This window comes from Chrysemys picta, chromosome 13 (assembly GCF_011386835.1).
Source record: "Chrysemys picta bellii isolate R12L10 chromosome 13, ASM1138683v2, whole genome shotgun sequence".
NCBI classification, from domain to species: Eukaryota; Metazoa; Chordata; order Testudines; family Emydidae; genus Chrysemys; species Chrysemys picta.
Genome location: NC_088803.1, coordinates 28,331,842 through 28,356,974, shown reverse-complemented (window position 1 = coordinate 28,356,974; position 25,133 = coordinate 28,331,842). Strand labels below are relative to the sequence as shown.

Sequence of the window (25,133 nt, the reverse complement as noted above, 5' to 3'; positions counted from 1 at the left end):
ATGTTTCATGTCCGCATCTCTGACTCTACACTCTTATGCCATGAACATTTTTGATCTTTCAACTTTTTGTCCTGTTTTGGGATGAAACCAAATATTGGAATTTCGGGCGGTGGGAGGCAAAGATTCTGTTTCCCAAACAACTGACTTGATTGTGGTGCTCTACTGCTACTAACAGCGTTGGGGAGCAATATCAGGCTGCGTTGTTTGGGAGTGCCCACACTGTTTGGCAACCAGTGAAAACAGTTTCCAGACAGAGTGAAAGGAAAACCTAGTTCCAGCTCTACTTTAAAAAAGCTTCAGATGAGGATCCAGATTTGTGGCTGCAGTTACATCACTGCATGTCTATATCTCCGTCCCACTAGGCGCTGGTTTCACAGGAACGGAGTGCACTATGGAACTGTCCCTTTGGGGGAGCTCAGTCTTGCCACATCTTGTCTCCTCGGTGTCTCCAAAGGAAACTTCTCCAAGATGGCCTCTAATAAATCACATGACCACATCAGGTCTCAGGAGTCTCTTAATAAAATGGATGCTGGTTCGGCTCTGACATTGGCTTTCCACAAACATAAAACTAATGTCTGAAGTGGAGTTAACTCCAGGATAACTGAGAATGGTGCCCATGTTATCTTTCATTAACCCTGTCTAGGCTGACTTGTCGCTAAGGCACCTATGAGGGAAGATTGAAAAAATTGGGTTTGTTTAAAGTCTGGAAAAGAGAGGACTGAGAAGGAACATGATAACAGTGTTCAAGTACATAAAAGATTGTTACAAGGAGGAGGGAGGAAAACATGTTCTACTTAACCTCTGAGGATAGGACAAGAAGCAATGGGCTTAAATTGCAGCAAGGGAGGTTTAGGTTGGACATTAGGAAAAACTTCCTAACTGTCAGGGTGGTTAAGCACTGGAATAAATTGCTTAGGGAGGTTGTGGAATCTCCATCACTGGAGATTTTAAAGAGCAGGTGTCATAAACATACAGCTAAAGGAAGCATAAAATCCCTCTTTACCCTATAAAGGGTTAATTCCTCTTTTACCTGTGAAGGGTTAAGAAGCTCAGATGATCCTTTTGATCAGGTGCAACCAGGTTAATAAGGGGAGAAGATACTTTCAAATCTGTGGGGGAAGGTTTTTTTGTCTGTGACTCCCGGAGTCAACAAGGAAACAGGGCAGGGAAAATACATCTCCCTAAGCCATATCTGAGCATCTAGTCTTGCAAAAATAGTAAGTAATAGCAAAGAAATGCGTTAGATCACCTTTTGTTTTAGCTTGTGAATTTTCTCTGTACTAAGAGGGAGATTTATCCCTGTTTTTGTAACTTTAAAGTTTTCCCTAGAAGGGAAATCCTCTGTGTTTTTGAATCTTTTGTTATTCTGTAAAGTACTTACCATCCTGATTTCACAGAAGTGATTCTTTTACCTTTTCTTTAATTACAATTCTTCTTTTAAAAACCCGATTGATTTTTCATTGTTCTTAAGATCCAAGGGCTTGGGTCTGTGTTCACCTGTACCAATTGGTGAGGATATTATTCTCAAGCCTTCCCCAGGAAAGGGGGTGCAGGGCTTGGGGGAATATTTTGGGAGAATCAGAGTCCAAGTGGTCCTTTCCCTGATTCTTTGTCTAAATCACTTGGTGGTGGCAGCATACTGTTCAAGGCAAGGTGGAATTTGTGCCTTGGGGAAAGTTTTTAACCTAAGCTGGTAAAAATAAGCTTAGGGGGTCTTTCATGCAGGTCCCCACATCTGTACCCCAGAGTTCAGAGTGGGGAAGGAATCCTGACGGCAGGTTAGACAAACACCTGTCAGGGATGGTCTAGAATATACTTAGTCCTGCTGTGAGTGCAGGGGAATGGACTAGATGACCTTTAGAGGTCCCCTCCAGTCCTATGATTCCATGTTTGTCTGTGACTTCTGTCATAAAACACCTGATTTTTGGGTGAGGAGGGAAGGGTGTTCTTAAAACATGACTTCTGGCCCCCGAGCCAGTCCACTACTCAGCATGAGTCTGCCAGGAAGCATGGCTAGTGTAATGAAATCAAGGGTGGGAAGTTAACATTATTTAAAACTATTTTAAACAGCATATTTAAATATTTCCTTTACTGTAAAAGTAAAGATGTTTTGCTCAGAATATCTCTGAATGTTTGCATTTTACTCTATGTAGTGGAGAATTTTTGCCGTTTTCCTCCCCCATGCCAGACAACCAACCTCCTGATCACTGGGTAAGCCTACACTGCAGCTGGAGGTGGCAATGCAGCACTCATAGACATACCTGAGCTAGTGTTGGTTCTTGTGCTAGCTAGATTAAATAGTAGCAAAGCTGCAGCAATGCAGGCTGTACAAGTCCATACTGCCAAAGCTTCACTGCTATTGGTACTTGCGCTAACTAGAGTAAAGCTAACTCGGGTATGTCTACACATGCTACAGTCACAGATCTGATTGCAATGTAGATATACCCACTGTACCTGTGCCTCACCCTTACCAAAACAGGGCCTGCTTCTCTTCAGTATGCCTAACCTCCTCCTTAGGCTGCCATGACTGTCACATGATTTAGTTTTTGCTTGTTTCCACAAATTCTTGGATTAAAGAGGAAGACAACACAGTACTGTGCTAGGCTATGCACTATGAGTAATGTATATTTCTGTCTTGCATTGGTCTCCCAACAAGCACTAGTTTGGTGCCCAGCACACCTAGGGAGTTCTTAATTCCCCGAAACAGTCTTGTCTAGACTTTGCTTTGGAATATAGACACAGTAAAAGCTGCTTAGAGTGACCACTCATGGGAGCTAGCAAAAGTGGTCACTTGTAAGTGGTGATCTCTCTTTAAAGGTTTTCACACCACAGAAGAGTTGTGTTCCGTGGCCTCTGCAAGTAGTCACTTATGACCCTTGGTCTCTAAGGCAGGTTTTATTGTACTAACATGGATTACAATCCGTCAGACACAAAAATAAGTCAGATGAGTACTAAGGTTCAAGAAACCTAGACAACTAGAAATGTGAGTTCTATACCCGGCTCAGGGCAAGGCATGTCACTGCCCTGCCTCCATTTCCCCATCTGTCACATGGGAATACCACCTGCCTCAGTCGGGTTTTGAGGCCTAATTAATATTTAAAAAGTACTTTGAGGTCCCCAAGCAAACAGCTGTGCGCAAAGTATTATCACAATGAGCATATAAAATGCAAATCAGCATAGTGCCTTTTTTTGTACTTAAAACAAGTAGACTAAAGATGGTCTTAAGGCATTGGATTGGGACTCAGGAGACTTCCTGTGTGACCGTGGGAAAGTCACAATCCCTCTGTGCCTCAGTTCTCCCATCTTAAACACAGGGGTCCCTTTGCTTCCTTTGTCTATTTAGATAGTAAATTCTTTTAGGCCAGGGACTGTCTTTTATGCGTATGTACAATGCCTAGCACAATTAGGGCCCAGATCTTGATTATAGCCGCTAAGCACTACCATAATAGAAAAACAAACAAAAGACCTGCAGAACATGCTAAGAATAAAATCATTCATTAACAGCTAGATTTGCAACCTTTGCTTTGGTTAGTGAGCAGCTATTCTCACAAGCACTCAGTAAGAACACTCGTGTGTGTAAATGCTCATCAACACGAGTGTGTATATTGCACAACCTAGTCCTAAATGTATACCCCAGCCTTGAAATAGTGGATTTTAATTTTTTAGTGTATCCTGACACACTGATTCCAGCTGTCAAGTTTAATGAAAGCAATTGAAGCTAAGTGTCATTTAAGTCCTTTCCCCTGTTTAGAACAGGTTCCATTACATTTTTAAAAGGCCAGAAGCGTAGCGACAACTGAAGGTAAAACATTAACAAACGCGATTGGATATGGAGAAGCAGAAAAGGCAAACTGAGATGTTGCTCCACCAGGATTCAAACAAATGCATTCTTAGAACACGGAAGAAAAGAAGGTTCTTTGTGCACACAGCCATAAAATAGAAATTAAGCGATATGGGAGGTCAACGGGAAGAAAGCAAATTAACAAGGGGATATTTCTGTCCATACATACTGGTTTCAACTAGATATGTTATTTCCCACATGCTGCTAATGCAGTTTAATTGGGAGGGGAGCTATGCAGCATGGCCGTTGCTTAGCAAACGATCATTTTTTCCCTCCCCAGTAGCTCCCAATTTCCTCTGCTGAGTTGGATTCACTGCATCGTTGTTGTGGGTTTTATTCTGTCGAGCTATATCCTTCTCCACACACACACACACCCCACCCCCATTGTTTTATTACCACTTACTGGACTGGGTACCAATAAGCCTTCAGCAACCTATTATCATTGGGCAATAAACAGCCGGCTACTCTGCCCTGAGTATTGAGACGAAGCATTATACTACTGGCATCCTGGGACCTACAGCTTGTCTTGTTTGTGGCATGCAGGAATCTGCTGGGTTATATTTCACTGCCCATTAGCTGAAGTAATGCCAGGGGAGTGCAGTAGCAACTGCTGAGTGCTCTTCAGCTACAGCAATGCTGGGTTGCTTCCTATGCCATTTATGCTGGGATTAACTGTAAATTACGGCTCTCTCTCACACGCACATTAGCTTTTACCTTTGGGGTGAGGAGATACAGGATTAGAGAACCCCATGCATGTGGGAAGAAGCATGCTACAGCCATCCTCAGTTCATGGCTGAGAGTCAGATGCTCTAAGATAGCAGAGAGGAGACGCACTGAAGGAATGTAATGTGAAAACTTAGTCCATACAATACCCAGGCTCCATCAGTCCTCTGCCTCTCTTCTCCATGTTCCCAGCCAGGTACATTTTTGTGTATGTGAAACGCACACATTGAATGTAAAAGCCCCAGGACAGAGCTGAGATAAGCATAGAAATCTCGCTCGGGTTGGCGTTAATAATCCAGCTAGCATTTAATTTCCTGCATGCAATTTTGTGCTTCCACATATACATGGGGATGAGGCTGTTTTGCATTAAACTTGTGTTCTGCCAGCTTGTGGCCAGATACAGGAGTGGACTCAGCCAGTCAGAGGAGCTCCTGGTCTGGTGGCTGAAGATGCCGAGTGAGTACATTGCAATAGTTGAGTCCCAACCCACCAGCTGCATGACGGGCAGGAGGGTGGGAGCTGCTCTCTGCAGCACCCCCTAGGTGCTATGCTGAATTGGCTTTGGCTGCAAAGCTCCTGGCTGAAACTCAGTAGAAGCACCAGTAGACCTCCAACACAATGGAAGCACATGGTTCGATTGCTTGCGAGGCATTGTATAGCCGAGCAAGAAACAGAGAGGCGGCCAGCGGCATACTCATCTCTTGTCTCCTGGTCCTGCCCCGTGGTGGCAGCAGCATGATATGTTTGCCCGGACACACGTTGAGGAGAATGTGTGTGCGTGAGAATAGAGAGAAGGGACCTAGCTGAGAAGTGGGTGGAGGCAGAGGGACCTGGTGGGGATGCAGAAGGACCAGGAGGGGAATGGACTTGGGGGGAGGAATGTAGGGAAAAAGAAGACTGGGGAAGAGGAAGGAAAGAGGGCTGGGGGGGAAATATGGGTGGGAACAGAAATGTGCAGAGACAATGCTGGAGAAAACAGATGGGGCCAGAGAAAGGGGGGAGGGTAACACTACACGTGGAGGGGGACATACTGAACTTGGAACAGCTCCCTCACATCACTCAGTCACTCATATCAAGCAGAAATCCCTCTCAGGGAGCACCCCAGAATTTGGCAGCTGTGAGCAGGGCAGGTGTTGGCCAGAAGCTGGTTCAGATCCTCTCATGGCAGCTGGGTAGCTTGCATGACTCCATAGGTCTTTTCTCTAGCCCCAGTTTCTAGCTGTCTGGTTTTCAGAGAGGAAACTTTCCGGCTACACTGGGCATGGTTGGGGGTAACAGCCCCACACACAGGGATGAAGGGAATGAAGAGGGGACTGGCCTGGTATGACAAGAATCACCTCTTCAAAATGCCCTTCCAGCCAGACACTCTCCACAGTGCAACCATCTGTGATTTCCCTCAACTGATGGTTCTCACCACTGGGCTGTACCTCCTAGGGCACCATCTGCTGATGTGGAACATCTGACCCACATCCTCACCCTGTCTGCCTTCTCCGCATAAGCCCCATTTAGCTGTAATACCAGGCCTGTGCTTAATTCTAAGGGAGGGTAGATACCCAATGATGGTTTTAACAACATTTGTATCCTGATATTTTTTATGCTATTGGAATTCTTTAAAAAAAATGTACGTTCCGAGCATCGCTCTGCATATAATAAAACAGCAGCTGATAAGTAGCTGTGCTCTGCCTGTGCCCTATTCCAGCACTGTCTGGTAGTCAGCCCCTATTGATCATTTTCTAATTAAGCACTAAAATGCCTGACACTCCACCCATAAGGTCAGTGGAAGACTATCCTTTGGACTGAATCCTTGCTGGCTGGTTGCCAGCATTTCGAGTGCACCCATGGACAGCACTAAGGATTTATACACTTCATCTTCTGTCATTTTCTACCCTGGAGGAAGCAAGCTTCTAAATTGAATTATCACAAAGAAAATCAATTGCAGATCAAACCTCTGTGAAATTATAATTGCTTTAATGATCTGCAGGCTGGAGTAAAGACAGGGAGAAGACCAGGCATTGTACACTTACTGTTCAATTCATAAAGCTCCTATTGGGATCAGTCTTTGTTCACAGGGAGTATTAGCGATTTCTAATTGTGTGTTAATTTAATCTTCTATTAATTTTCAATTATTGTTATTTTACAGACACTTCCTTTTTCCTAATGTGACTGCAGCATTGGATACTGAATTCCAAACAGCTCTGCGGCTAGCCAACAAGCAGGCATGATTTTATTTAAGCTTAAATATCTAATTTTGATGAAGACATTCCAGCTGAAAAATAAAAAATAAGAAAGGAGAGACTCATGAGCCTTTCTGACTCATCCAAAGTGTTATCAGCTGCCGGTTTAGCCTAAAGGCTTAAACCACTTAGGTATAGCATGTTTGTGGAGACTCTCATTAGAATTGACATTTTGACAACTATGGAGAGAAGAAAACCCCTCAAACTCACAACATCTTGAGTAATTTAAAAATAAATCACCACTGGCCGAACAAAGGCAAACGAGGAGAAATGAAATCGCACTAACCTCTTTCCTCCCTGAAAATATTAGTGACTATCTAAAAATCAAGCTATCTTCCTCGATTAATTGTATCTGCCCCAAAACCTCAGGCTTTCCTGCATTCTGCATTAGGATGAACAGAACTGCCATGGCTGTGACCAAAGCTGGCCTGCTGGATGGAATACAGGAGGTTGTGCAAACGTGTGTGGATTTAATTCTTGAATTTTACATGCCAGGAATCCTGCTCCTTGGGAAGCAGGCGGCTCTAACACACAATTGTCTTTACTGTGAAAAGATGGCATGGCAATAAGACCCACCTGGATTCATATGGGTCCAATAGAGGTGGAGCAAGACACATTTCAAAGCCAGTTCATTTTGGTGCCAGTCATCCCATCTTACCGGCGCCTTTGTGCCTTGGAAGCTGGGCAAAGGGGCTGGAGCAGTCACAAATCTGACCCAATATGGTCCTGATGCAAACCCCAAGTATGGGTGGCAGGTATAAGAGGTCAGGGGAGGCTAAGTCTCCCCAACCAGGATGCGGCGGACCTCCCTCTGGATGCCTTTGGAGCACCGCCACTGAAAGAGTGCACGTGCTGTGGCCCCACCCACACTTTGCCCTGAGGCCCCGCCCACTCTGCTCATCTTCCACTCCGCCTCTTCCCCCTGTGGCCCCACCCACACTGCTCATCTGCCCACCCTCGCTCCGCCTTTCCCCCCAAGGTCCTGCCCTCGCTCTCTCTCTTCCCCCAAGGACACCCCCTCCCCCCCGCACACTGCTCACAAGGTGGTGGTGGGGGTCTCAGGGGAGGGGGCTGAGTGGGAGCAGGGCCTGGGGCAGAGTGAGGGTGAAGCATGGGGGAGGAGGCCAAGTGGGGGAGGGCCTTGGGGCGGAGCAGGGCCATGGTCCAGGTATAGTTAATAGAGAGACTCCCCGTGACTTTACAGTGCTTTGGATCAGCCCCTCTGTTGTCATTATTACAGTGACTGGGAGTGGCTGGCTCACTACAAAAGCAATTTTCCCTCTCTTGGTATTGACACCTGCTCATCAATTATTGGCAGTGGACCACATCCACCCTGATTGGATTGGCCCTGTCAACACTGGTTCTCCACTTGTAAGGTAACTCCCTTCTCTTCATGTGTCACTATATATATGCCTGCATCTGTAATTTTCACTCCATGCATCTGAAGAAGTGGTTTTTTTACCCACGAAAGCTTATGCCCAAATAAATCTGTTAGTCTTTAAGGTGCCACCGGGCTCCTCGTTGTTTTTGTGGATACAGACTAACACAGCTACCCCTCTGATACTTGACACAATGTTCTTTGTCCATCTTCAGGAAATCACCTTTCATATGAATAAATAAATAGGGCGAGTGAGCTCATTTGTGAGGAGCCTTTGATTTAATCTTTGCCAAGCTGGGAACTAAATCCAAATGGTTTGTGAAATGTAATTAAGTTTTGCAGCTTATGATTTTCTCCCCTTTAGGAAGTTATTGGGCTTGTTGCAGAAATCGCTTGGTGAAATGCTCCAGCCTGTGTTATATGGAAGGTCAGACTAGATGATCATAATGGTCCCTCTTGACCTTAAAAATTGATGAAGTTTCACCAATGCAGCATTACAGAGTGAATTTCATTGTCCACCTTTTGAAAAAACTCCAGGATCACTGGCAGACTCCCTAATATGCTTAAAACTTTTGCCAACAATTTGCTAAGTGACACAGCAGAAAAGTGAACTAGTCAAGATTTTCAGAAGTGACTGGTGATTGCTGGGGCCTTAATTTTTAAGTGCCCAACTACAGACATTTGAAAGGGAGCCTGATTTTCACAAGCCTGGTGCTCAGCCCTTTGAGGCAACTCAAAGTGGAAGTTCTCAAAATTGCTAGTCACGCTGGAAAATCTTTGGCAAAGTTTATGAGTTTCACTTTCCACGTGATTCCTTTTATTAGAACTTGAGTAGAGAATAAGAACGTGTCCTCTCAGGTTTCCAGAGAGGGTACACATGCATTATTCAGTGTTCAAAAAGAAAGAGAACCAACTGTCTGGCTTTACTCATTCCTCCCCGTACTGTTCTTTCTCATCAAGCACTTCCTGAAAGTAGAGTAATCTATAAACATTTCCCTGTACATAAGCATACTATCATACTTCCCTGTGGGGAAGATGTTTATCGTAACACCTATCATCTGCTTGACGGGCAGTTACATTCTCAGACACACTATACGTCTGAAAGCATGTTTTCTGGGCTTTCCATGAAGGACGCTCCACAATCCATTCTTAGCATTGGAGAACGGTACTCTTTTCCTAAATTGGGGATGTAAAACTATCGAGCATGACATTAGACAGGAGGCGGGGAAGGAAATTTGTACCTAGGAGACCTTGAAACAGATCAGCTGCTGTTTTTCATGAAGGTCACCATTTCATCCGTATTATGAACAGAGGCATAAGGAGGCCAAGGGCCCCGCCACAGGTCATACAGTGAGTCCTGCCCTCCAATTATTTTCTCTATCCACTAGGCCCAGGGCCGTCCTTAGGATTTATGGGGCCCTATGCAGTATTATTAAACAGGTGCCCCTATGCCCGACGGCAGCCCGGGCTCGCAGCCGGCGGGAGGGGAGGAGGGAGGGAAAGCAAAGGATAGCAAGATGCCCAGCCCACCTCATGGTTGCAGAGAGTCACAGTTCCCCGCAGAGACCCGCATGCCCTCTCCTTCACGCAGAATGGACATGCCGAAGGTACCTAATTAAAAGCACTAAACTTGGGAATAAAAAATGTCAGTCACAGGTTTTTTGATATGCCCTGAAGTTTGTCAGAGATTTATTTGCAAAAACTTTGTAGTAAGATAGCGAGTCAGCTATCTTGCTGACTACAACATTAAATATTATGGAACACATGATGCAGCTCTTCTCCGTTTTACATTTTCTTAATCACTATTGATAAGCTGATTTTATATTTTAAATATACTCTTATGCCTTCATAAAGTAATCATTCCAGATTACTACATATTTAACCCACTGAAAAAGACATTATTTTAAATTAATCAGTCATAGAGGTTTAGTGTGTTCATAACAATGTGCATTGCTTTTAGAAAAAGGGACACTAATTTACTTTGTGTGATCTCCATAACAATAGACATGTTTATGAAATTTTACCAACTTTAAAAAAGATGTTTCCAAATATTTTAGGTATAACAAAGGATTTTATATCTTACTAAGGTACTGATTTTGCTGGAGGGTTCTCTTAAAACTAGTTCATCCGATAGTCAGAAGTAAAGAAAGGGCAGGGCTGGTGCAACCATTTAGGCAAACTAGGCGGCCGCCTAGGGCGCCTAGTGGTTGGGGGCGCCTAAAAGCCCGCTCAGGCGAGGAGGTGGAGTGGAGCTGGGGCCAGGGGGGAGCGCGGGGAGGGTCGGCTGCAGTAACGGGGGGGGGGGCATACAGGGGAACCGCTCCTCGCCGCAAATCACCTCCACGCTGCCTCCTCCGCTGAGCACACAGCCCCCGCTCTAAGTCTCCTCCAATCGGCACCGCAAACCTGCGAGGGGAGGAGAATTAGAGTGGCGCCGGCGTGCTCAGCGGAGGAGGCAGAGCTGAGGTGAGCTGGGGCGGGCTCCCCAGGTGGGGTTAGCTGCCGCGGCGGGGGGTGGGGGGCTCCCTGGGCGGGGTTAGCTGCCGCAGGGGGGGGGGGGGGGAGGAGTCTCCCCAGGCGGGGTTAGCTGCTGCGGAGGGGGGGTAGCTGCTGCGGGGAGGGGGTGGGCTCCCCGGGTGGGGAGCTGGGTTAGCTGCCGCAGGAGGGCGGGATTAGCTGGGTGAGGGGGGGAGGCAAGGTGGAAGTTTCGCCTAGGGCGCGAAACTTCCTTGCACGGGCCCTGAGAAAGGGAAATTTTTTGTCCAGCTATTTGGAAGGAAAGAGGTGTTGCCTCACACCTTCTTGTCAACTGTCTAAAATGGGCCATCTTGATTATCACTACAAAAGTTTTTTTTCCTCCTGCTGCTAATACCTTATCTTAATTAATTAGCCTCTTACAGTTGGTATGGCTACTTCCACCTTTTCATGTTCTCTGTATGTATATATATTTCTTACTATATGTTCCATTCTATGCATCTGAAGAAGTGGACTGTAGCCCACGAAAGCTTATGCTCAAATAAATTTGTTAGTCTCTAAGGTGCCACAAGTACGCCTGTTCTTTTTGCGGATACAGACTAACACAGTTGCTCCTCTGAAACCTGTAACTATATAGTGAAATTTGAACCAGGTTGCTTATGTCACACTCCACCCTGGTTGTCTGCTGATCAGCTGATATATTGATCCAATGCTGTCGGCCTAACCCAAAGCTCACCGGAGGCAATGGAAAGGCACCGTTGACTTCAACATGCCCTGGACGAAGCCTACAGTGCTAACATCATTATCTTTGGGAACAGGCTGGTTCCCTGGCAGTCAGTCACTCAGTTCTCACACCCACGCAAGTGCCATTAGGGATCAGAATAAGTGAGTGAGTGTTAGCACGCTAGCCCTTCACTCCTAGCTCTGCCACCAACTTGCCCTATGTCCCAGGGCACATAACTAATGTGACTTGGAGTTCACCAGTCGGTACATACACAAACCCAATGGCATATGCAGCGCTTTCCTAGCATCGGGGACGAGAGGTGTGAATATTTTCAAAGACTGGTGGCACTAAGCTGCTGCAAAGCACTTATCATAACATCCGGGACTTTGATTTTGTTTGCACAGCAGAACATTAATGTAATGTGGTGGGTGGAATCAGTCCTCTGCTCATTCGGCACATGCAACTGCCCAAGGGCGGCTCCAGGCCCCAGCGCATCAAGCGCGTGCCTGGGGCAGCAAGCCGCGGGGGGCAGCGTGCCGGTCGCTGTAAGGGCGGCAGGCAGGCGGCTTTCAGCGGCTTGCCTGTGGGAGGTCTGCCAGTCCCGCGGCTTCGGCGGTAATTTGGCGGCGGGGATGCCGATGGCGCGGCACCGGTGGACCTCCCGCAGGCATGCCACCGAATCCGCGTGACCAGTGGACTGCCCGCAGGCGCGCCACCGAAAGCCACCTGCCTGCCGTGCTTGGGGCAGCAAAAAACATAGAGCCGCCCCTGCAACTGCCCCATAGATTCATGGGGATTAGGGCCATAATGAGCACAGCATGTGCCCCCTGGACTGAAAGAGACTATCAATGCTTCAGCGTGAAAGGTGTGCTTTTCCTAGGGACAGCAAGAGCTCAAAGCACTTCCCACCACAGCCACCAAACTACGGTTGCAAATCTTTGAACTAGCCTCCACTACAATCCATTTGCTGACATTGCCTTTTCCAGCCTCATAGCTGGGTCTATGGCATTCCCTGTTTTACTGCTGGCATAACAGCAAACGAGCGTGTGCACATCATCAGCATAAGAATTAAGATGTCCACCCATTGCATAAACAATCTCCCTTCTGATTTATAATTAATGGAGATATCCCATCTCCTAGAACTGGAAGGGACCTTGAAAGGTTATTGAGTCTAGCCCCCTGCCTTCACTAGCAGGACCAAGTACTGATTTTGCCCCAGATCCCCAAGTGGCCTCCTCGAGGATTGAACTCACAACCCTGGCTTTAGCAGGCCAACGCTCAAACCACTTAGCTATCCCTCCCCCCAAAGGGTGAAGACAGACATGCAGTTCAGCAGAAGCAGCACATTTAACTTAAGTAAACCCAGTTATTATCAAATAGGATTGGGGCAAAGCATGCTGGCAGAATACCTAGTCTCTGTTTTAATAAGACTGCAAGTGTGCTAAAACAGGGCCTTTTGTTGCCCTCTGATGAGCTGCAGGCAGGTTGCAGGGATTGACATGAATCCCACAGAGCTGGCTTTTGGCCCACATGAAAAAAAATCTCAGATCTCTCCCTCTCTCTCTTTCTTTTCTTTTCTTTTTTTTTTTTTTTTTTAAGGAAGTTTCTAGCCCCTGAATCAAATTCTGCACAAGGCTGAACCAGTGTAATTTGGGGGTAACATCAATGAAGTTGATGGAGCTACTGCGGAGAGACCCAGGTGTAGCTGAGAGCAGAATTCAGCTCCTTTTCTTTGCAACGTTAACTTTGAAAACATAAACCAAATCGCTAGGGCTCCAGGGTGAAATCAGCTGGCCTCCATGTCAGCAGCTGGAGTTTGGAGGGGCGCTACCATTCCCCCCAAACACAGGCGCTTATTAGAGTGTTGCCAGCTCTCACCATTTTCTCACGCCTCATAATATTTGTTGTGCTTTCTAAAGTCCCAGCTCCTGGAGTCTAGTGATTATGTGAGAATCTCAACTTTCATTTTTACAAAAGGACATTTCTAGCCCTCCCAGCTGCAGAGGAAAGCTTGAAAAATATGACCCGGGAACACCCCAAAAGTTCAGCCACAAAAAGACAAAGGAAAAAAACCCCAAATGTATTATTTTACGCCAATATCATGATTTGGTCTTATTGATGCATTTTCAGCACTTGGGGTTGGCAATGCTGGGGAATGGGGCAGATGAGAACTGGTTGAACTTGGGATAGGAAGAAGGTGGCAAAACATTATGGAATGAAGTGCTGGTGGGGAGAAGGTGGAATTGATGATGGATTTTGGGAGGAGGGAAGCGTCCAGAAGTTTCAGATACCATGATAATGGGCTCAGTATAAAACCTGGATAGATAGATCAAACTGATGGGACTATTAGCAATGGAGAGCGAATTCTTCAAGCTTTTTGCAAAGTGAGCTGCTTCCTGGTAATGTGCAGGGTGGGCAGTAAAGTTTTCCCACAGTGCACCACGGTCCTAGGGCTAGAGTGGCCACATCTGGGGGTGAGGGTGGAGCACACTAGGGACTCTGGGACATGGTTACTTTAACCTGGGTCTGCACACTGCACACCACAATGAATTACTACCCTCCACTGCACTGCCTCAGCTGCTATTGCTACTGAACAGAGGCACAGATCAAAAGATCCAGTCATTCCCAAATCCAACCCTGTGCCTACTGAGCAGGAAATAAGCAGGCAAATAGCCCCACTCACTCCTATACCCCTGGACCCAAGCTGTAGGATCAGGGATACAGAGCCTGCATAAGGATGCAAGGTGCAGGGTAAGGGGAGTTCTTCCTCCTCCTTAATTTCCTATATGGGGACATAATCCAAATCACAACCCAATTTTACAGATTATAGTCAATTGATGCTGAATGCCAGGCCAATGTAGAGATTCCTCTACCTTATGCTGGGGTTGAACTGGTCCTGGCTGGCCCCAGGATCGGGGAGGTATAAAGGTGGCATAAAGCAGGGTGTAGCTTGACGTGAGAATTGGGGCCCACATCTCAAGAACCCAAGTGATGAAGAAGGGAATAAACTACTGCAGTTATTCTGACCCAAAATGAGGGTCATGTGATCTACCACAAGTTTGCAAAATGATGCAAGGGACTGAGATAGTTAGTGGATACAAATATTTCAACTGTCGCCAGATTCAAGAAGCAGCAGGCAATCTGAAGTTCAAGAGCAACTAGAATTAAAAGGGGAATTTATGCAAGCCTACTGTATTTCACGCAGCAAGTAATAAACATGGAAGAGATAAAGTTGTGGGCAATGAACGAAGCAAAGTGTGCAGGTGAGTTCAAGAGGCAGATTTGTTTCGGGAGAAGGAAGGGATTGAGGGATATGATGAAAAGGCAGGAAAATGGGATTAAAATAAACTGAGCGGGAAAGTGGGCGTATTGAGTTTGCTGGCCTTTTCATGTTCCTAAAACTTCTTAGGCTCTTACTACTTTACCTGTGAAATCATGATTGGTTGTCATGGAAATTACTGTAATAATGGCACACATACAGGACTGTGACTTCACTGCAGTTATAAAGAATCAGCAAGGGAGAGAATGGGCTGTTTGAGAAATGGCTTGGCCCTGATGTAATTAGGACATGGTTGTGACAATAGTGTTAGAGACAGGATTCATATGGTCATGATCCATTTAGGCAGCACCTCCTCCAACAGGTGGGGTGGGGTCTTTAACCTAAACTACGCCCGCACTTGGAGCTGGGGGTGTGATTCCCAGCTCACACAGACATACTCACACTGGTTCTCAAGAGTAGCGCAGGTAGCGACAGCATGGGTCAGCCACCACAAGTGCAAACCTACCTGGATCCCATGACTATGCACTTGCAGCAGTGACCCAATGAAACCTTTGCTTTCTATAAGCCGGTATTGCAATGTGAAGCCCCTTGCCACCAACAACACGGGAGCTAGTGTTTCTACTACACAAACATCACTTCACTGCATTCACCATGCTGAGGTTCTAGAAACAGCTGCCAATGGCCTTCTCAAGCGTGAGAACAGTTTCAAGAGAACGGGGTCCCCCAATTCACCCCCACCCTTTAGAGTGCCACTCTGTACTGGGAAGGGACTCTGTAAAAATAGCCCCTCCTTACTCAAAAGTAGAACTTGTCAGAAAACAGGCAAAAAAATGTCAGGAAAACTATTTTCCATTTGTTGATGAAATTTTGTTTTGGATGAATCGTTTGGATCACCAACCTAATAGGCTCCTGCTGGCTGTTATAAGCAGGTACAATTTAGAGCAGCCTTAAGATGTGCTAAGTTGTGTTGGGGAGGTGGAGGGCTAACCAGCCCCTAACAGCCCCAGCCGAAGGGGAAAGGGAAAGAACAATGGTGGAAAGCTGCCAGTGCCCCTGGGGCACCAAGCACTTCCAGGGCACCCGAGGACGTGTACCAGTGGTGCAAGTTAGCAGGTATGGTCAGATACGCTGCACCGGAAAGACACATTTTCAGAACCACAGGGCTCTCCTGGGAACCGCAGCGGCGAAAGGAGCAGAACGTGGGGACACCTGCAGCTCCTTGGGCACAGCTATGCTGCCCCCAGCCCCGCCCTCAGCCCTTCCATGCAGCTGCGTCTCCTGTCTGGGGTCTGTACAGCCCCACTGGAGGATAGGGCTGGGGGTAGTACAGCTGTGCCAGAGGAGCTGCCGGCGTGGGGCTGCCCGGCGGCCCCACATTCTGCTCCTTTTGCTGCTGCAGTTCCTGGGAGAGCACTGAGGTTCAGAAATCGGTATCTGGCGCAGCGGGAGGACAGATTTCCCCCTCCCCTTCCCAGTGTGGAAGTTTTTCTCCGACACCAGGTAACATGGGATGGGGAGGGGACGAGGAGAGTGTGGGGTCCCCGGGCAGGGGGTGGGGTGGAGAGGACTCATGTTGGGGGTCACATGGGGAGGTCACATGCCCCCCTTTGTATCCCTCCCATGAGTCGCCTATACATACTGGTAAGTATTAAAATCTACTTGCACCACTGACGTGTACCAAAATTCCAGAGCCCCACATAGTTGCACACTGTGACCCACACCCACTTCACACAGTGCCATGTCCTCTCTATTGGTGGCTGGGTCACATGTAGCTGTTGATAAACCTGCTACAGCCTTGATTAACAGTGCTAGAACCTATTAGCTCAGGCTTTAAGATCTAAAGTTTCCAGGTTCAATCCCTGCTGCTAACAGTGCACCTGGAGCACAGCAGTTCAACGGATGGACAGTATGCAAATATTTGTAAGTAATTGTATTACCAGAACAAGGACAAAAAAAAAAAGACACAAACCCTTTGCACACTCACCAACTGTTGACACATACACAGAGGGAAGATGGGCACCTAGCTACCTGCCTAGCACAAGGAAATGGAGGTTTCTGCAGGTTCAAAAGTGGCAAATGTCTGTTTTCCTAACACAATTAGCAGCACACCAAAGTGGAGACACAAAAGAGGAGACTATAGCTGAAATGTGTTCCCTTGTATTTCATGGAGCATGATTCACTATACAGAAAGGATACTCTTAAGGTTAAAGCACAAGACTAGGTCTCATGAAACTTGGGTTCTTGGCTCTGCCACGGACCTCCTGTGTGACCTTGGCCAAGTCACTTACCTCTGTGTCTCACTTCCCTGTCTGTATAATGACACTTATTTTCTCCCACCCTTTGCCTGTCTTGTCTATTTAGGCTGTATGCTGGAGGTACTCATGTGTTTATATACATGGGAGGCACGTGAACGCCCCCTTTGGGGAGGCTAGCCCTCCGGCCCTGCTCCTTCAGTCTGAGCCCCCTCTCCAATCCCCCTCACCCTCCAGAGCCCTGAGCCCGCACTCAGCCCCGCTGCAGCAGGAGGAGCCCTGGCCAAACTGCCCCAACTCCTAGCCACCAGCTGGCCTGCCTGACCTCCGGGCTGCAGCCGGCCAGCTGGCCCCAAGCCACCCCCTGGCCCGAGCCACACCTGGCCGCCAGCCAGCCAAAGCAGCCAAGCCCCAGCTCCAGGCCACCAGCCCGAGCGGAGCCCCCGCTGGCTTCTGGGGAGAGGGGGAGTCAGGGCGGAGCCTCAGGCCAGGCTGCGGTCACAGCCTGGATTAGGGGAAGCTTATCCTATCTTGGCCTATGATACCCGCCACCCATGTTTGTATAGTTCCTAACAATGGAGCCCGGGCTCAGCTTGGGCCCTTCAGTGCAATTATAATACTACGTTATTTGCAGTACTGTTAGCACAGGGACGGATTTTCAAGAGCTCGGCACTCTCAGTTGGGGCCATATTTTCAAAAATGCTCAGTCCCTAGCAGTGCTCCTTGCGACCTTTATGGCTCAATTTTCTACCGCTATGATCACCGAGGGTGCTGAGTTCTTTGAAAACCTGCCCCTAAGACCTCAGCAATTATGTGCTCCCTTATGCCCAGCTCCTTGGTTTAAAGAAGAACACTAACTCCAAATATTTGTAATAATCTGAGTTGCTTTCCAAACCAGATTAAAGGATGAGTCAGACTTATTCATGATTAGGAGCCCTGATGAATAAACAAGACAATGCAGAATCCTTATTCTCCTCTAAATTTTGAGGCTATTAGCAGCAGCTGAACCTGGCATTATCCCATCATCTTCAATCTAACTCTGAATTTACATAAAAGTAATAAAGTCGTTGCTGAGCCGCACCGAAGGCTCAAGCGGGCTGAATTCTCTTGAAGTGCTAACTTCATCCAAATCATTCTCAAAGGGTGCTTATTGCTACAAAAATATTCATCTTGCCTTGTTTTGATCAAACCAGACAGTCATTGCAGTTCTGGTATGTAAATGCAGGGCAGGGAATGCAGCATTTATATATTTTTATTCCCAGAAAATAAGGATTTTACGCCCTCTGTTTAGCATCAAGCCAGAATAAAACTGAAAAATGTCTTAGCTTCTCTGTTTGCTTTGTAACAGGAATCAGTGGGAAGACTCCCGCCTGACAGCCCTGGGGCCTGACGTCTTCTGCTTATGCACAGATCAGGGACAACAGGAAGGTAACCTTCTTAAATCTTAGGGCTTTATACTTCTGCTCATCACCAGAGTATGTGAGCACCCTCCGCATCAAAATCAATAGCAATAGTCAGGTCCCTACTGGACTTCATGGAGACGCTGGCACCCTTCCCTTTTTGGGGTCAAAATCCTGCTTGGGTTAAGGATGGGGACGTTGCATTAATTTCCTCTTCTTTTTTTGGTAGAGGTTTAGGGGTAGGAGGTGTCAGTGCCAAGCGGTGTCCTGCCAATGTGCCCTGACCCGAACCTCGAGGGACCACCTAGCTGACAGAGGGAAAGCTAGTCTCCGTGCTTATTCAGGTCCTTGGCCTCTCTGCTGAGCCTGTCAACAGATAGGAAGTCTGAGGATTCCACAAATGGGGACACCCGTCTACTGAGAATTAGCCATGCATTTACCTATTACCAAGGCCAGCTCCAGGCACCAGCCCAACAAGCAGGTGCTTGGGGCGGCCAAGGGGAAGTGGCGGCACGTCGGGCTGTTTGGCGGCAATTCGGAGGCGGGTCCCTCTCGGAGGGAAACACCTGCCACCGAATTACCACTGAAGAAGAAAGCGGCGCGGTGGAGCTGCGGCCAGAGTGCCGCCGATCACAATTGCAATCGTGGCTTTTTTTCCCGCCGCTTGGGGCGGCAAAAACCCTGGAGCTGGTCCTGCCTATTACCTTGCGAGCACAGTGGGACCAGCAGAGGGGCTCATGATGGAGTTCTTTCGACACAGGAGGATAGAGGCGAGGTTGCTGCCAGAGGGGTGTTCTGTTCTTTATTCCCATTACTGTGGTGTCCAAGCCCCTCCATGGAAGCCCGGAACTCACTTACTCCACCCTTGACCTGCCAGAAGCCAGGGCCAACAAAGCTGTCTAAAGCGTTCGGCTCCTGAACCTACACATAGCTTGATTTTCAAGAGTGCTGATCGTCTGCCAGATTCCCACCAAAGCCACGTTATCCTATTGAAGTCATTGGCAGCTGCTGACTGCTGAGAACCTAGGAAACTCATGCCACTTCCGTAGATGCCTAAACATAGATGTAGGAGCCTGTCAGCCCCCAGTTTCAAAAATCAGGGCATGGATGTGTTAACCCTTTGGGCACACAGCAAAGCCCATCTTTCTTCCCAGGTGTTTGCAGAAGGGACAGGTGGGGGAAAGGGAGTTGGTGCAGCCATGCTGTCATTACAAATGATTTTTTGGGATGGTTTTGGAGGGCAGCCGGTTTTAGTAAAAGTACTCACTGCATGGGGCAGTGCCCATTAATATGCTTAGACATCAAAGTAAGTGAATATAGAGGTCCAGGTATTTCCATACAACAGGTCAACAGCTGGTCATGACTTCAGGCAGCACTGGCAACCCAAAATGTTCCAAAAACTTGGCAACTCATGAGATTTGCTTAAGAATCATGAGATTTTAAACACAAAATAAACTCTGTTCTTTTCAGTTTTGTTTCAGAGCCTTTACGTTGCACTTGGGTCATAATCCCAAGCTTTTCTCCACAACTATGCAGCTAGAAACTTCTATTTCTGTAAATGAAAAAAGAAAGGTTCTCACGTCAACACGACATCAGGAGCTCAGACGTGAAGAAGGCCCCCTAATGTCATGAAAATCAGCAACAGTGGCATGGGTCACTAATGACATGAGCTGGATCAAACTGGTGACCTAGAAGTAAACAGCTCCCTAGGCCACTACTAATCCCCTTGCCTCGTCTTTCATCCCAACCAACCTTCCCTTGGGGTGGTGCCCTCTGCAGGAGCCATACACTACGTGCCTGAATCCAACACCCACTGAAGCAATGAGAGTCTTTCAATTAAGCTTAGCTAGTATTAGGGCAAATGGGGCATTCTGACTTCGCCTTGTACTCACTTTCCCTACCAGTAAGACCAAACCAGAGGCACAGGAATGGGTCAACGAACACAACAGTAGGACAAAGCGGGCTTTACATTTACATGTATAAACCAACGAAGAATCACAAGCTCCACCAACTGAAATAAAGGCCTTTTATAAAGAGAAAAGAAAGGCAAAAGCATTTGTTAGAAGCAACCCAGAACCCTTTCGTATTTTGCATTGTAAGACTAATCTGATATGACATTGCATCAAACTCTGGTACACAGCTCAGATAAATCTTTCATCAATAAAGCTCATTGTCACAACCTGAAGCACATGGCAATACCAATGCAGTTCACCTGCATGCGCTTCTCTTTTAGGGCTCTGTCCTTAAAAACATTCCTTATGGCTAATTCCATGGTTTTCTTTCCTTCCTTGCACAGAGGAAAGGCTGTCAAGTTTTGTCTTCATAAAGAAACTAACACACATCTGACCTACATAGAGTGCACAGATGTGAGTGGCCCTACACAGCACTGCATAGATGTGTGTGCACAAAAATTAAATGCTGCCTACCTGCCTGCTGGAAATGGGTAAACAGACGTAAATTACCTTTATGAACCCTTAAGTGAAAGCCAACCTGAGAGTCTATCCCACTGCATTCTGACCTTTTTGTTTGCTTTTTACATTCCCACTCCATCTGCATAAATACCTGGAGTGGAGCTTTTATTCCTTTACATACAAATATTCATGTGCAAATGACACATTCAGAAGTGAGCATATTTGCATTGCTTCAGCACCATAGTGGGCTCAGTTATGGTGTCAGAATGGGACAACAGCAGATAGTGAAGTCTGTGCTACAGCCAATGCACCTGACATCTCTCTCTCCCCCTCAGTCAGGTAGGAACCCAGCTATTTTTAGGATTCACTTGTATAGCTGAACAAAATGCTCTTCTCCAAAATAAAAATGAAGAAGTTTTGAATGTACTAAAAAATTCCTAGGCCTGCTCATCTCCCAAGCCTCTGTCCTTAAAGTGCACCATTTCTCCTTGAAATTCAACCTGTTCTGTCACTGTTCCTGTTTATAAGGACTTAGTCATCCAATCAGGGAACAGGAAGCATATTATGTGACTTCGGTGGCCAATCACAGGCTGACTACCAAATTCTGAACAACAGAGTAATCTAGGCTGACCAGATAGCAAGTGTCAAAAATCGGGACAGGAGGTGGGGGGATGATAGGTGCCTATGTGAGAAAAAGACCCAAAAATCGGGACTATCCCTATAAAATCAGGACATCTGGTCACCCTAGAGTAATCTAAGATGCTAAAAGAGAACCAACAGGTCCAAAACCTTTTAGTTAAAGCTATTTGTACAATTCAGAATAATGAACAAGTTAGCAAATATCAGGAACACGAAAAGAACAAGGAATAAATTGTTCACTGTTCTAGAGATTATGCAAACAACTATTTATGTTACAGTAACACCTAAAGGCCCCAGATAAGTTAAGGGCCTATGGTGCTAGGCACTGTACAAAACACATAGTAAGAGACAGTCCAAGTCCCAGAGATCTTATAAGCTAAATTGGGGGAAATGAGGCACAATGAGGTGAAATGTCTTGCCTCACGTCACACAGCAGGTCAGTGGAAGAGCCAGATACAGAACCCAAATCCCCTGAGCCCCAGTTATGTGTCCTACCCACTAGACAACACCACCACTCTAAGAGCAGGGAAATTTTGCACCAGATCTCAGTTGTCAAACAATGGGTTAACTCCTTGGAAACCAAACACTAGCAAAGTAGTGGTATTTGCAAGACTTGTCTTAAGCTAAATATGGTAAAACACATTCATCCCAGTGAGACTAAGACATTAACTGTGACAAAGTGAGTCTCTTTCCACCTGGCATCCCCGGCAAAAGCACCAAACTTGGAACAGTGGTTTTAGGCACATTTCAAAATATATTTAAAACGTGTGATTGCATGTATTTCTATTACACGTGAACTGGGTTTGCATACTTTCAAAGCAGATGGAGTCTGGGTCTGATAGGGGTGGGGAGCAGTGCGACCCAGAGTACACAATGGGGCATGAGGAAACGTGGGATTTATTTAGGGTGACCAGATGTCCCGATTTTATAGGGACAGTCCCGATTTTTGGGTCTTTTTCTTATATAGGCTCCTATTACCCCCCATCCCTGTCCCGATTTTTCACACTTGCTGTCTGGTCACCCTAGATTTATTCCTGGCTCTGCTAGGGATCTGCTCTGTGCCCTTGAGCAACAGACATTCCCTCTGTTTCCCCTCCCATTCTTTGGCCATTTGGACTGTAAGCTCTTTGGAGCAGAGATTGTCTGTTTGTATGCACAGCCCCTACCTACTGCTGCAGTGAAAAGAATAATGATGAGGATAGCCGACATGGACTCAGCCTCAGAACTAGGGTTCTTATGAAGTACTCCCCTAAGGTACCTATGTAAAAGTCCCCTAGCTCTCTTCCCGCAGGGTGGGGGAGATAGGACGCTGGCTTTCCTTACCAGACAGCTTCACTCTTATTCTTACGCGCAAAAAAAAAAAAAAAAAAAAAAATATCTCACTGGAAATAAAGGAGGCTTCTCAGGAATAACAGCGATGCAAACAAGCTAATGAGTTTGCATTCATTGTGTCGGCTTGTTTTCAATCCACTTGCTAGAGAAACTCCCTTTGTTAGTTGCAAGGAGACCTCTGTGTTGGCATAAAAGGAGAGTGAAGCTCTGGCACAGGAAAAACAAACATCTGCTTTCTCCATTTCCACACTCGATTGAAACTTAGTTAAAAATCAGCATTCAGAAGCAGAGTGCTTTCCTCACTGCAGTCAGCGACAGAGGGCGTCTCTCCATCGCTGTTCATTTGTTCACATGGAGACAGAAGTCTCCATCAAGTAAGCTAACAACATCCCAGTGCATCAAAGTGTTGAAAAACTTCTGCAGGCATTTGCTTAAGTGACATTTATTTATATGACTATTTTACTGTATATACACACACCAGCACATTTGCTGCAATCACTCGAACTTCCCTATTCACATCACTGACCCAGCAAAATTTCAGATTTGTGGAGCCACTTGCTAAACCGAGAAGAATATTCCTCCTCATTCCCTGCCCTAAGTTGCTGTGTAATGCTGGTGCGTAACGGAGTTTGGCTCCACGGCAGGCTGTGTTTTTGGCATTACACATAGGAATCTGATTGGATGCATAGTTTGTTCAACCCTTCATAAACCTGCTAGATGAGGAGCATTGTGTAAATACAAGATGTTATCCCATCATAACGTAGAAAGGATGGCCTAGTTGTTAAGACACTGGACTAGGATACATGGATTCAAATCCTTGATTACCTACTGGCCTCCTGGGAGACCATGGGCAAGTCACTTAACCCACTAAGGGTATGTCAACACAGCAAACAAAAACTGGCAGCAGGCCCAAGCCTGCTGATCCAGGCTCACATTGCATAGGCTGCAGGGTTGTTTCATTGCAGCGTAGACTTCCGGGCTTGGGCTGGAACTTGAGCTCTGGGACCCTCCCACCTCACAGGGTCCTAGAGCCTTGGCTTCAAACTGAGCCCAGGCGACATTGACACAGTAGTGAAACAGCCCCACAGCTCGAGCCTCAAGTCAGCTGGCACGGGCCAGCCACAAGTGTCTAGTTGCTGTGTAGACGTACCCCTAGTGCAGGGGTCGGCAACCTGTGGCATGCGAGCCAATTTTTACACTGCTGCTAGCCAGGGTCCCGGCCGCCGGCCCGCTCAGCCCACTGCCTGCCTGGGTGAATGGCAGCAGACTGAGCGGGGCCGATGGCTGGGACCCTGGCTGGCAAGGGGCCGGTGGCCGGAACCCCAGACCGGCAGCAGCTGGTCCCGGCCATCGGACCCGCTCAGCCTGTTGCCGGCCTGGGATACCATCCACCGGCCCCGCTCACCTCGCTGCTGTTCTGGGGTTCCAGCCACCCGACCCCCTGCCAGCCGGGGTCCAGGCCTCCGGCCCTGCTCAGCCCTCCTGGGCTACCGGCAGCCACCCCAGGGCTCTTCTCTTGGCCTAGTACCAGCGCTCTGCAGCCCTTATCAAAAATTACACTACAATTAGCTTAAAAACTTGAAAACTTAAAAACTTTGTATATTACAGTAATCGTTAAAACATGTATAATGTTAATAAATACATAGGTCTGATGAAACAAAGTAGTTGTACTTATGTGCCTGTGCTTAGTTTGTGTTTTCGATGATTTACCTTCTAAAAAAATCTTGCATGTCTTGCACCCCCAGAAAGGGCATCTTGCACCCCCAGGGGATGTGTGCACCCCCAGGTTAAGAACCACTGCAGTAAACTGATAAGATCTGCATTTTAATTTAATTTTAAATGAAGCTTCTTAAACATTTTTAAAACCTTGTTTACTTAACATACAACAATAGCTTAGTTATATAATATAGACTTATAGAGAGAGACCTTCTAAAAATGTTTACATTTTTTACCGGCACGCAAAACCTTAAATTAGAGTGAATAACTGAAGACTCTGCACACCACTTCTGAAAGGTTGCCGACCCCTGCCCTAGTGCCTTAGTTTGTCACGTAATATTTGCCTGTGCCCCAGGAGTATAGGCTAAAAATCCATTAATTACAAGGTGATGAGTGCTGTATTTTTTCCTTAGATATTAGCAGCTTGTTAGACAGACCTGCTAGAGTGACACAAAGCCGGAAACCAGCGTTAACAACTGAAAACCTGAACTAGAGAAGGCAACGCAGATAAAGTATGGAATGACAATAAAAGTATGGAAACATTCTTAACATAACCTTCATTTACCATTCAGGTTATTCATTCTACCCACTTGCTTGGAGTCCTTCATTTGGGTAATTCCCTGTATATTTTCAGAGGTGCAGTAGCTCTTGTCTCATAAGATCTGGTATTCTGAGACATACTGTAGAGGAACAAGTACTAGCAAGTATCTGAATAATGAAATCAGTGA

The 25,133-nt window shown here is 46.7% G+C and overlaps 1 protein-coding gene across 3 annotated transcripts in view; it reads right to left on the bottom strand.

Moving 5' to 3' along the window:
- RALY (RALY heterogeneous nuclear ribonucleoprotein) overlaps nt 1–25,133 on the bottom strand; it is a 262,138-nt gene that overhangs the window by 226,690 nt on the left and 10,315 nt on the right. The gene's annotated exons all lie outside the window — the stretch shown is intronic.